The sequence below is a fragment of the Athene cunicularia genome (genome assembly GCF_003259725.1).
Source record: "Athene cunicularia isolate RWA chromosome Z unlocalized genomic scaffold, athCun1 chrZ_part2, whole genome shotgun sequence".
NCBI classification, from domain to species: domain Eukaryota; kingdom Metazoa; phylum Chordata; class Aves; order Strigiformes; family Strigidae; genus Athene; species Athene cunicularia.
The window spans coordinates 7822281-7833209 of NW_020799143.1; the positions used below are offsets into that span (position 1 = coordinate 7822281).

The 10929-nt window shown below is 38.6% G+C and overlaps 1 long non-coding RNA gene across 1 annotated transcript in view; it reads left to right on the plus strand.

Annotated features, from left to right (window-relative positions):
* Nucleotides 1-1446: 1446 nt before the first annotated feature.
* Nucleotides 1447-10929, plus strand: part of LOC113490014 — a 10981-nt gene continuing 1498 nt past the window's right edge. The window contains exons 1-2 of the long non-coding RNA XR_003400130.1: nucleotides 1447-1457; nucleotides 6197-6201. This is a non-coding gene — a long non-coding RNA (uncharacterized LOC113490014). The remainder of the gene's footprint in view (nucleotides 1458-6196; nucleotides 6202-10929) is intronic.

Consider the following 10929-nt stretch of genomic DNA (forward strand, 5'->3'; position numbering starts at 1 on the left):
CCTCAGCCATCTCCATGTCAGTTGTCTCAAGATCTCTTGTGTCATTTATCCAGACAGGGAGGTAGAGTTTACAATTCCATTTGTCTTCTTTTCTGACTAAGGTACTTGTAGAAGCCATTACTATTCTTCACAGACTGCCAAATTTAGCTCCAGATGTACTTTAGATTTCATGATCCCATCCCTACACTCCCAGCAGTATCCATGTATTCTTCCAAGGATGCATTTCCCTTCTTCCACTGTCTATGCATTTCCCTTGTGTTTCAGTTTGACCAGGATGTCCTTGCTCAGCCATGCTGGTCTCCTGCCTTCCTTGTCATGATTTCTTGCACATGGGAATCAAGATTTTTTTGAGTTCTGGGAAAAATGTCTTTAAATAGGTGCCAGCTCTCTTCTGCTCCTTTATCCCTGAGAGCAGTTTCTCAGAGTGCCCCAGCCACTAGTTCCTCGAACAACTGAAAGTTCACTTTCCTGAGGTTTAAGTTCTTGACTATACTTTTCACCTGGCCCATATACCTTGAGATCTTGAATTCCCTCCAGCGCATCATCACTGCAGTTCATGCTACCACCAGTCCTGACTGCTCCAATAATTACCTCTGTGTTGGCAAGCAACAGGTCCAGTAATTCATCTCCTCTGGCTAGACGCTTTGCCATCTGGATCAGGTTGTTAATGCAAGTAATCATATAGTAGAACTTGCACAAACACTTCTACAGCTTTTACACCAAACATGAAGAGAGCTTCTGAGAGTAAAAGCTGGTCTGTTTCTTCCCCTTAGCTGCTTTAATTAAATGCTAAAATCTCCCTCTAACACTTCTTATTTTACTAACCACACTACTTTTTAAAGAGACACTGGCTATTTTTGAAGCAGCTGGGTAAAATCAAAATTGTAAGATCTTACTTTGAGGCCCCAATATAGTTAAGATTTCACCTTTAGTTCCTACTGCACCAACCATGTACAAGTAGGAAATAAAAGTACACTCAGACATTAGCTTCACCAGCAGCAGCCTTTAACGGTTTACAAGCATTACAAATGGTAAGTGGAAAATACTTTTCCTGAGCTGCTGTTACACATCAAAGTTAGATGCCTTTAAGTTTCACCTAGTCTTCCTTGCTTGTCACCTCCCCCTCTGTGACATTCTGAAAGCACCTGCATTACAGAGAATAGAAGATCTTGTCCAGTGACTTAGGCTATTTAAAGCAATGCATTTTCTTTTGAACTGTTAGGAGCTTTGTTGAGTGCAGGACACATGTATGAAGCAAACAGCAAGCCCTGAAGACATTTGTAAATCAGGTCTCTGAAAAAGCTGCAAGGAGTCAACAAATTCCCACAGTGAGGCAGAGGAAGCCACAAAAGTCATTCCTGGTATTATAGACTCTAACTGTATATATCAGGTTTCACTACTTTTTTTTTTTTTTTTTAAATAACAAAACCCTTAAAACAAGGGACATCTTGACAGAAGTATTCCCAAGGTATTTTGAATTAAGATTCAGAAAATGTATCCTTTTCTACTCCTTTTTTACCTTTTCAAATCATTGGCATCCTAAAGCCAGACATTAAATATGCAGTGTGTTAAAAGTCTCATCCAGTTTATGATTCCGTTAATAAGTCTTATGTTGCTGGTTTTGATGTTTTAACAACAGCAATGTACAGAAATGCATATATATGCAGCAATTAGGAAAAATCACAAAGAAGACAGAATATATTTTTCTTATATACTGAAAAAGATTTTTACAGTTGATGAAGCAGTGTAGCCTGTAATACAACTCTTTCATTAGTTCAATAATGAAATTACTTATTGTTACAACTTTCAAATTCAGAATTACAAAACACTTCTTCACTGTGCTTTCTACTCAAATAGAGGGCTGCAGCTAACTTAAAGATAGCACTCCTGCATTATTTTTTTGATTAATCTGGTGTAATTTATTTAGCACCACATATACTCATATGCTCCAGCAAACAAACAGGCCCCTCTGCTTAGAAGAATATACAACTCAAGGACCACATCTTGCAAGCTGCCCCATACTTGCAAATCTCAGTGCAAACATGAAACTTACTGAGAAAAACAGATTGACAACTCCAAAACTTCACTGGCCAGCAACAGGTAGGTAGGTAGGTAGGTAGCAAGGGATCATCACTAATAGTCACAACAGTCACAGACAGGATCTGACTTTATTCAGGCAGATGTTCTTCCTGTTCACAGAAGTTAAGGCCCAGCCCATGCAGCATAGAGTTCAGTGAACAATTTTTTATCATTTAGATCTTAGAAAACTAATTTGTTGTAGTGAAACTTCAGAAGAAAAGAGCCAGAATATGGTCCTTTTTCACTCTAAACTGTAGTTTCCCAAGACAATGGGACTTTTTACAGGATAAAATAGTCTCTGCTTACTTGAGTTACTAAACGTTGGCAAAATAACAAGAATTCCAGTCAAACCTGACTCATATCTGGTTCTAGATTCACATTCCTATTCCTGCTTTAGTCTACAATATTTATTTGTTTTCACTTTTTCATTCTCTCTCAAAAACAAAACTGCTTTCACACAGCAGCTTTCTAAAGCTTTCCTTTTTCTTGTTCAATGCTTGTAGCCCAAAACCTTTGCATACAATCATCACTGCTTAGCAGATATTGTAAATCAAATTATTTCTTCCCTCAGTTAATTGAAGTGTTTGCCCTTGAAATACACAGAATTTGTTCCTGTTTCAGTAAGGTTCTGAGGCATGAATGGCACCTCCAGCAGTTTAAACCAAAACATAAGGAAGGAGCTAGTGAATCAGATACCAGCAGCCCATTGCAGGGAGGGAGGGAAACCAAGACATTAAAAGAGCCAATGAGATTCAATGTCATTCAGTCTCTCATTTTATACTTTAATACTCCTCCTGACTGAAATGCAGCCCTCCATCTAAAGAGTGATTTGAAAAAACTTGATCAATGTTAAGTGACTGACAGCATTATTCATTATGAGATTTTATAATACTGTGCATAAATCCAAAGCGTTTCTGAAAGAAAGATTACACTGATATATATAATTACAGTTAAGAAGAAAACTGTAGTTAAGTGGTTGTTAGTCTACTTCTAGTTATTACTTAGATATTTTTTATGACTCTTTCCCTATGAATGTTCTGAATAGAGTCCTAAAAATGTAATGATACACTGAAATAATCCAGTACTTGCCTGAATAATGAGGCAGCAACGGCAGCATTTCTACAGGAAAGTGTTATGTAACCACCTATGTTTTATGTGCCTGCAGTGATGATTTATTAGATGTGAAGATAAGGTTTTTTACACATTCCACCTCTAAAACATGAAACTAGGCATAATTTTGGTAGCACTTGCACTGATAATTCTTGGAAAGGACCCTCCAGAAAACATCAAGATCATATAAACACAGTGTATGCAATAAATTCTCAAGGACAATCAATGCACGGTGCACAAGGACACCAGCAAGATTTTTGCTGAACTATCACACAGCAGCTCTTAAGGTTGCCTCAAACTAATTAAAAGCTAAAACTCTGAAAAAGGCTATCTATTAACCATGCTGAACTGATGCGTGCTGTTCTGCAAACAAGAAATTCTGTGCATCAGAGAAGAGGCCATTTAAAAAGCTGAGTCACTTTTTACCTTTGATATTACCATTCACATTGTGTTACAATGAAGTGAAAAGTCAAGGCACTCAAGGCCCCTGTTGAAACACTAGAGGCTGAAGTTAACAAGAGTCTTACGCTGCCCTCAAGTGGTCCCCCCAAGGAAGTACATGTAGGAAAATTTTCTCAGAAATTTTATCTGCTGTTTTAAGGGATGATTCTTTCACTGGAAATCCAGCATGCTGATTTGTAACAAAGAGACAAGGACATTTCACCGTGGATACTTGGGTGTGGCATTTTTCATTTTACCCTCTTACAAAGTACACATTTTTCAGTTACAGAACACACACTAGAATCGGGATGTCCTTCACTGAGTACCCATGTTTTTCACTGGCTACCAATATGTTTTGCACTACCACAATAATTTTATGTTTCAATATGCCATGCTGTAGTCAAACAGGACACAAGGAATCTTTAGAACTGCTCAAGGAGACCTGAATGTGGTTCCCACTGAAACCAGTGTGTCAAAGGCAAAAATTTGTTAAGCGCATTTGAAAAATACTTCAATAAAATATACATTATACTTACTGCAATACTCTAACATCTGGACTGGAATTCAAGTTCAGTAAGCCACATTTATTTAATCTCCTATCACTCAATCTCAATTTCCCATCATCCCATTAACTGTCTTAAAATTCACCACCTTCTTTTTCATTACACCACATAATTATTAGAGCTGTCTTTGCCCTAGTCTTTTTTATCTCATTTTGTTCAGTTATAAACTGTTCCGTTTACAATGTATTCATTTTTTATCATGTATTACTATTTTTTACCTTATTTTGTCACAATGTTACCTCTGAAACACATCACATCCAGTTCATTTCACAAGTTTTAGCAGCTCAAGATAAACAACTAATAAAATATTTCCTTGCGAAAGACTGATTAAAAGTTATTTTGTTTTTAAATCTATCCCAGTGTTTTTCAAAATAGGAACTGCAAGAAAGTTCAGACTGATCACAATGAGTTAGAAAAATGTAGTGCTAGCCATCAATAACTTATTTTGTTTGGGGCAAGAACAGAAGAATTTTAATGGCTGGCCACAAGTGTCTAGATTAGCCAGGGAACTGCCACAGATCAGTTCCTTCAGGACAGTGAAGAATATTTTAAACAGCTGCACCCACCAAATACTGTCATTTTTCAATTCCTTAATCCAGGTAAACTACACATCTCCCTGAATTAAAAGTTCAAAGACAGAAAAATCCAGGTGACAGAGGAAATAATAATTTTTCCTGTTCAATTACATCACAATACCAACTAACCAAAATAACTTTGTAAATCTTTGCAGCATGATTTACAATATTGGCAAGTATATTTACATGATGTTTCCCTTCTCCTAAATATAAGCAAAATAGGAGCTAGCTTTTCTAAGTATTCTAGATTCAAGAATACACAAGAGAACTAAGATTCAACCTGAAGTTTGTGGGTTGGAACTTCAGATGCCAATACTAACAGAAAAGCTTTTTGTCTGGCTGTAACCACTCCCAGAAAGCTTATCATTAATACAACATCAAATTAATCTGCTTTCTATCTTTTAACAGTCAAATTAAGTATATGTGCGGACATTTCATCATGCATATTTTATAGAAGTTTATCACAAAAGTATTGTGAAAAAAAAACCTACCCAAGAATCTACCCACATGTAGCCATTCACTCATCATTTTTTCCAATAAAAAATTTACCATTTTGATGTCATAATATTTAAATCTATGCAGCTATGATGTAAAACAACAAAGACTGGGGGGGAACAAAACAAAACAAAACAAAACAAAACAAAACCAAAACAAAAACAACAACAACAAAAAAAAAACACAAAAAACCAACCAAACAAACAAACAAAAAGAATGCCAGGCAGTACATTTTAAAACTCAAACACATAAACCTGACCAAAATCTTTTCTTTCAAGATCTGCTTCTCTGGTCAGCCAGAAATTTTGACCTGACTTGGCAGCAGAAATGTTGAGGTTCTCTTCAACACAGGCAAGCTGGCAGGCAGTGCAGAACTGGTCTCTTGCTATCCAAACAGCAATCAGCTGTTTGGATAGCAAAATCCAGAAGTCCAGACAGTACTGTATAAAGCCAAACAAGAACTCATATATATTATATTCTGCTTTACTTTTTAAGTAAAGTAATATGTGTTCATTTTACGTATACATTTTAAACCAAGCAAGCATCTGAGATGAGCACCACCTCACACAACTTTAAAAACCTTTTATAAAATGAAAATTTTAGATAGACTATAAATTGCACCATTTTAGGTTTGTTTTTTTCTTTTTTCAGTCACCATCACTAATTATCTGAGCCTGACAACTTTATCAGTGGTCAGCATATTTCAAATATCAAGGTCTTTCAGCTGAGAAGAGAGCGCTCATTTCCAGGTAACAAGGTTGGAAATTTCACCATTGTCTGAGTTCACACGGGGATTAACAGTGGCTGACTGACATCCCAAGATAGCTGCAGTCCATCAGGGGCTGAAAAGGGGAAAGGGGACATTATCCACACTTGTCTTACAACTTACGTCCTGTAACGCAATAAACAATCATGCATTTTTCAAGACAGAAGATTCAGTCCATTCATAACAGCTCTGATTCTTTTTTGTTCCTTTTCCTCTGGTGTTCAAAAGAAATGCATTCCACATTTTGATTAATAGTTTCCAGTCACTGATTTCCAATTAATTGTGGACAACAATGAGCGGCTTAATATGGCATTTCTCCCACTCTCAAAACAAAAGGAGTAAGACATGTCATAAATTCTATACAAACATACGAAGTCTTACAAATGCAAATTTTTTATACTTTCAGAATTACAGCATTTCAAATACAACTGACTCCTCTCTCACATGATTTTTATTTCCATTCTGCAATTTTGGTTTTTTTGCTTTTTTGCCTTGTGGCTTTCTTGTTGTTTCCACCACTTTATTTTGAATCTTCTCTGAAGACATTTATGCTGCTGTTAATGCAACCATGAAACAATGTTGGAAGACTGTCTAGTTCACTTTCCTGCTCAGACAAGAGCCCACTTTGAAGTCAGATTCACATTGCTCAGGGCTGTATCAAGTCAAGCTTTGAGCATCTCCAAGGATGAAGACACAGCTTCTCTAAACAACCTGCTCCAGAATTTGACCTTGCTCACTCTGAAGATTTTTAATATCTCTTCAGAATTTCTCCTGCTGTAACATCAGCCCATTGCTTCTCACTTTCCATCTGCACTTCCAGGAGCCTGTCTTCTCTATGACCACCCATTAGATAGCTGAAAACAGAAATTAGAAAGGTCTTGCCAAGCTATCTGTTCTTCAAGGCAAAACAACCCAGTTTCTCAGACTCTCTTTGTATATCAAGGGCTCTAGCCTCCATCTCAGTGGCCCACCACTAGACTGTCTCCAGTATGTCCACATCTTTCTTGTACTGGTGAGCCTAAAACTGCACACAGCCCTCTAAATGCCACCTCACAAGTGCTGAATTGAGGGGATTAATGAATTCCTCAAATAAAATGCTGTTAATGCTACCCAGGGTGGGCTTGGCCTTCATTACTGAAGAGCATGCTGCTGATTTTTGCTCAACTTTTTGTCCACCAAATTCCCAGATACCACTTTGCAAAGCAGCTTTCTAGACAGTCAGTCCCCAAGTGTACCTGTTGCATGATGCTGATCCCTTCCAAGTGTAGGGCTCTGTACCTGACTGTTGAACTTCAAAAGGTCCCCATCTATACCTGACTGTTGAACTTCAAAAGGTCCCCATCAGTCCACTTCTTCAACCTGCTGAAGTGCCTCTGAATATCAGCCCTGACCTATCAGCTCATCCGTCATTCACCTTCTCAGTTTGGTGTCATCTGTGGACTTCTTAAGGATGTATTCCTCCCGTTTTCTAGGTAACTGATGAAGACATTAAATTCTAGCATCCTTAATACAAACTCCTGAGGAATGCCTAAATAACCATCTGAACTCCTACTCTTTGAGCCCACTGGTCCAGCCAATTTTCCACTCATCTGGTAACCTGCAAATCTAGTGCACATTTCTCCACTTTGGACACAAAAAGGCTGTGTCAAACGTTTTACTCTCCCCACAACCACACTGCTAATCACATCATTGTACAAGGCAACCAGGTTGGTCAGGCACAACTTGCCCAGGTCAATCTGTGTTTGCTGTTCCTGGTCACTTTCTCCTGATGTGTCTGGAAATAGTTTCTAGGCAGATTGGCTCCACAATTCTCCTGGGGACTTTGATTAGGCTGCCTGGCTTGACGTTCCCCAAATCTACCTTATCTTTCTTCAGCATAGCTATGATGCTTGCCTTTTTCCAGTCATAATGCACTTCACTCAGTCATCATATGCCTTTTTGAGCATGACAGAGAGAGGCTCTGCACTGACTAGTTCCCTCAGCAGCATTGGATGCATCCCACTCAGTCCCACGAATTTCTGTATAAGTCTAGATTCCTTAAGAGGTCCCTGACTCAATCTTGTTTAACATGGCCCAGACATGGACTCTAGGCACATAGATCTAGGAGACTTGACAGCAGACCTTGCCAGTAAAGAAAGAGCAAAATAATCTGTTGAGTAACTCAGCCTTTTCTACTTCCTTTGTCACTAGGCCCACTACCCCATTCTTTAGCAGGCCTGCATATTCCTTAATTCACTCTTGCCACTTAGGCAGCTGTAACAGCCCTTGGCAACCTTCTCATTCATCACAAATTTCAGTTCCAGCTGAGCTTGGATCTTCTATCCCATCTGAGCAATGTTTATTTCCTGCAGGCAGCCCATCCACTTCCACCTATGCACAGGTGCCTTCTGCACTTGAGTTCAGTCAGAGCTCCCCCTTCAGCCATGTGGACCTCCTGCCACATCCACCCAGCCTGTGAATTTTAAAACAAGTAGTTTCTATGCCTGACAGAGGCTATTCTTTCCAATCTTGGACCTGTCTTGGATCTCTTTATTCTTCACAGCTGCCTCCCATGAGCATCTACAAGCTCAATCAAGAAGCTGAAGTCCATTCTTCTGAAGACGAGGGTCATTGTTCTGCTGCACACTTTCTCTTTTCTTGCAGTAACATCTGGGATGAACTAAGGAAATCACTTTCTTAACATACTGATTGAGAAGTGCTACTATAATCATAAACACAGTTGAAACCAAAACCTCTTATAAAGGCAAATGTACCCATATAAAGGTATCTGTTTCATAAATGTAACTTTTTATTCCTTCACAATAGGAAGCACATTCTTCTAATTATGCAGATGGCTTCTGTAACACATAGCCTCTCATTCCACTCTGAGGACAATACTAATGACAACACAGATACATAACTCACCCTTGTCCGAAAAGACCAGACCGAACACCACACTTGCCCTTAAAGTGCTTAAATGTGTAAGGAACCCATTTGTTTTACCCAATTATCTCCAGAAAGCTACATGTTTACCCTTTACCCACATTTTTCAAAGAGGGTGAGTGTGGAAAGCCTTCTTACAGCATACTTTATACACACCCCAACAAGATCAGGACATTTATAAAACACAGAATTATTTTTTCTTCTTTTAATTAAGAAAAGCTGTCTGAAGGAAAATTCTAATAATAACAAAATGTCTACCCTTGCATCCTATAGTTTGCATTTAAAGTAGTCAGCATATCATATCCCATATGCCTTTATTATGGGACAAAGGACTTGAATTTAAAGTACAGGAGTATAATTCTACCTTCCAATTGCTCCCAGCTTCATCTGCAAAATGGTCACATCAGCCTGACCCTCATGCTGGTGTTCAACTTCTCTCCTGAGACAATTTGCTAAGCTAAGCTTTACCGGATATAAATAAGTATCCTAAGCACTGGACTACAGTCACAATACATCTTGTTTAGACACGAAGATCAAATTCCATTTTGTTTGCATGAAAATAACAGAGGAAGGCCCTAAACTAGCTTAAGACTTAAAGATAACCAGGTCTCCAGGGAGACCGAGATGCAATCTAGAGAGGTGTGTCAGAGCAAAATGTGAAATGTACCATGTCTCCCACTTCACATCTTTTGATTCAAAACTTGAATGTCTCTATGTCACAGCTGGAAAAGCAAATGCATGTTGTTTGCTCTATCGTGAATAAAAGTGGAAGCAATTTTGTGGACACTGTTGAGCTGTTAAACGATATAAAAAACACAATATGAACAATCAAATGAGGTTTTTCTAACAACAAAAAAGGCGACAACAAGCTGATTAATTCCATCAAGCGTAAAACCAAGTGTTCTCACTAAAGTGAGATCCAGGAGCAATTTATGGGTAAAGTTTTTGAACTAAAAACTGTTAAATCCTTTTGCAGAAATGATTGTCAAGAAAAAGAAGGAAAACCATCAGTATGAAGCAGTGTCATTTGCAACCTAATCACTGAATGTATTCCAATTAAAAGATTAGAGAAAGGAAGACCTAAGTAAGTACCGTGATGTTAGATTTGTCAACTTATTGGAACCTCACCTCTGTGCAAGAGTACAAAAATTTTAGAGGCAGCTGGATGAGCTCTGACACGAATCAAGACACTGAGCCTCCCCTGGCTTGCACTGGGTTATCTGACAGAGACAGGTCCTAGCATGGACCTGAATCAGAGAGGAACAACCACTCTCTGGAACTACGCAACTTCACCTCCAGGTTTCTACACCTGTGCACTGAGCAAAGGACCCAGAGAGAACACAGGGAATACAAAAGCCCTCAGTGCCACGTAAGAAAGCAGAAGGTGCCTTTCATGCCAATATCCCCCTTTCTGCCCTAACACAACATAAACAGGCACAGATTTTCACTGCAGCACCACCACATTCAATCACCACATTCAGTTTACTCTTTCTTTTTTTCTATTACCTCTCCCTCTCATTTTCCTCACAGGTATTTCTCTCCTGCAATGAAGCTTCTCAACTGTTATTCTACACACACCCCATAGTCTGCACCTTATTATAAAAATTAAACAGAAACATAGGGATAAATAGCATTTTTTCAACTCTGCAAGGGTAAATGACCTTGTAAGAGACTAAAACACTGTAGTTCCAACTAGTTGCTTCGGTGTTAGCTGCTGTGGTATCAAACACTGATCATACCTCCTTGCTTATGTAAAACAGCACTTAGAGACTGGCTACTCTTGGAGAAGAAAAAAAAAAAAGTACCTGCAGCACAGATGTACATTTTACTACTGAACTGATAGAACTGTTCCCATTTTGCAAGAGGATACAACTCTAAGATCCCTGACACCTTTAAACAAAATAGAAGATATAAACAAGGCAAAACACTCTCCCTCCTCCCTATGACAAGATTGGGGGGGGGGGGGGGGGGGGGTCCA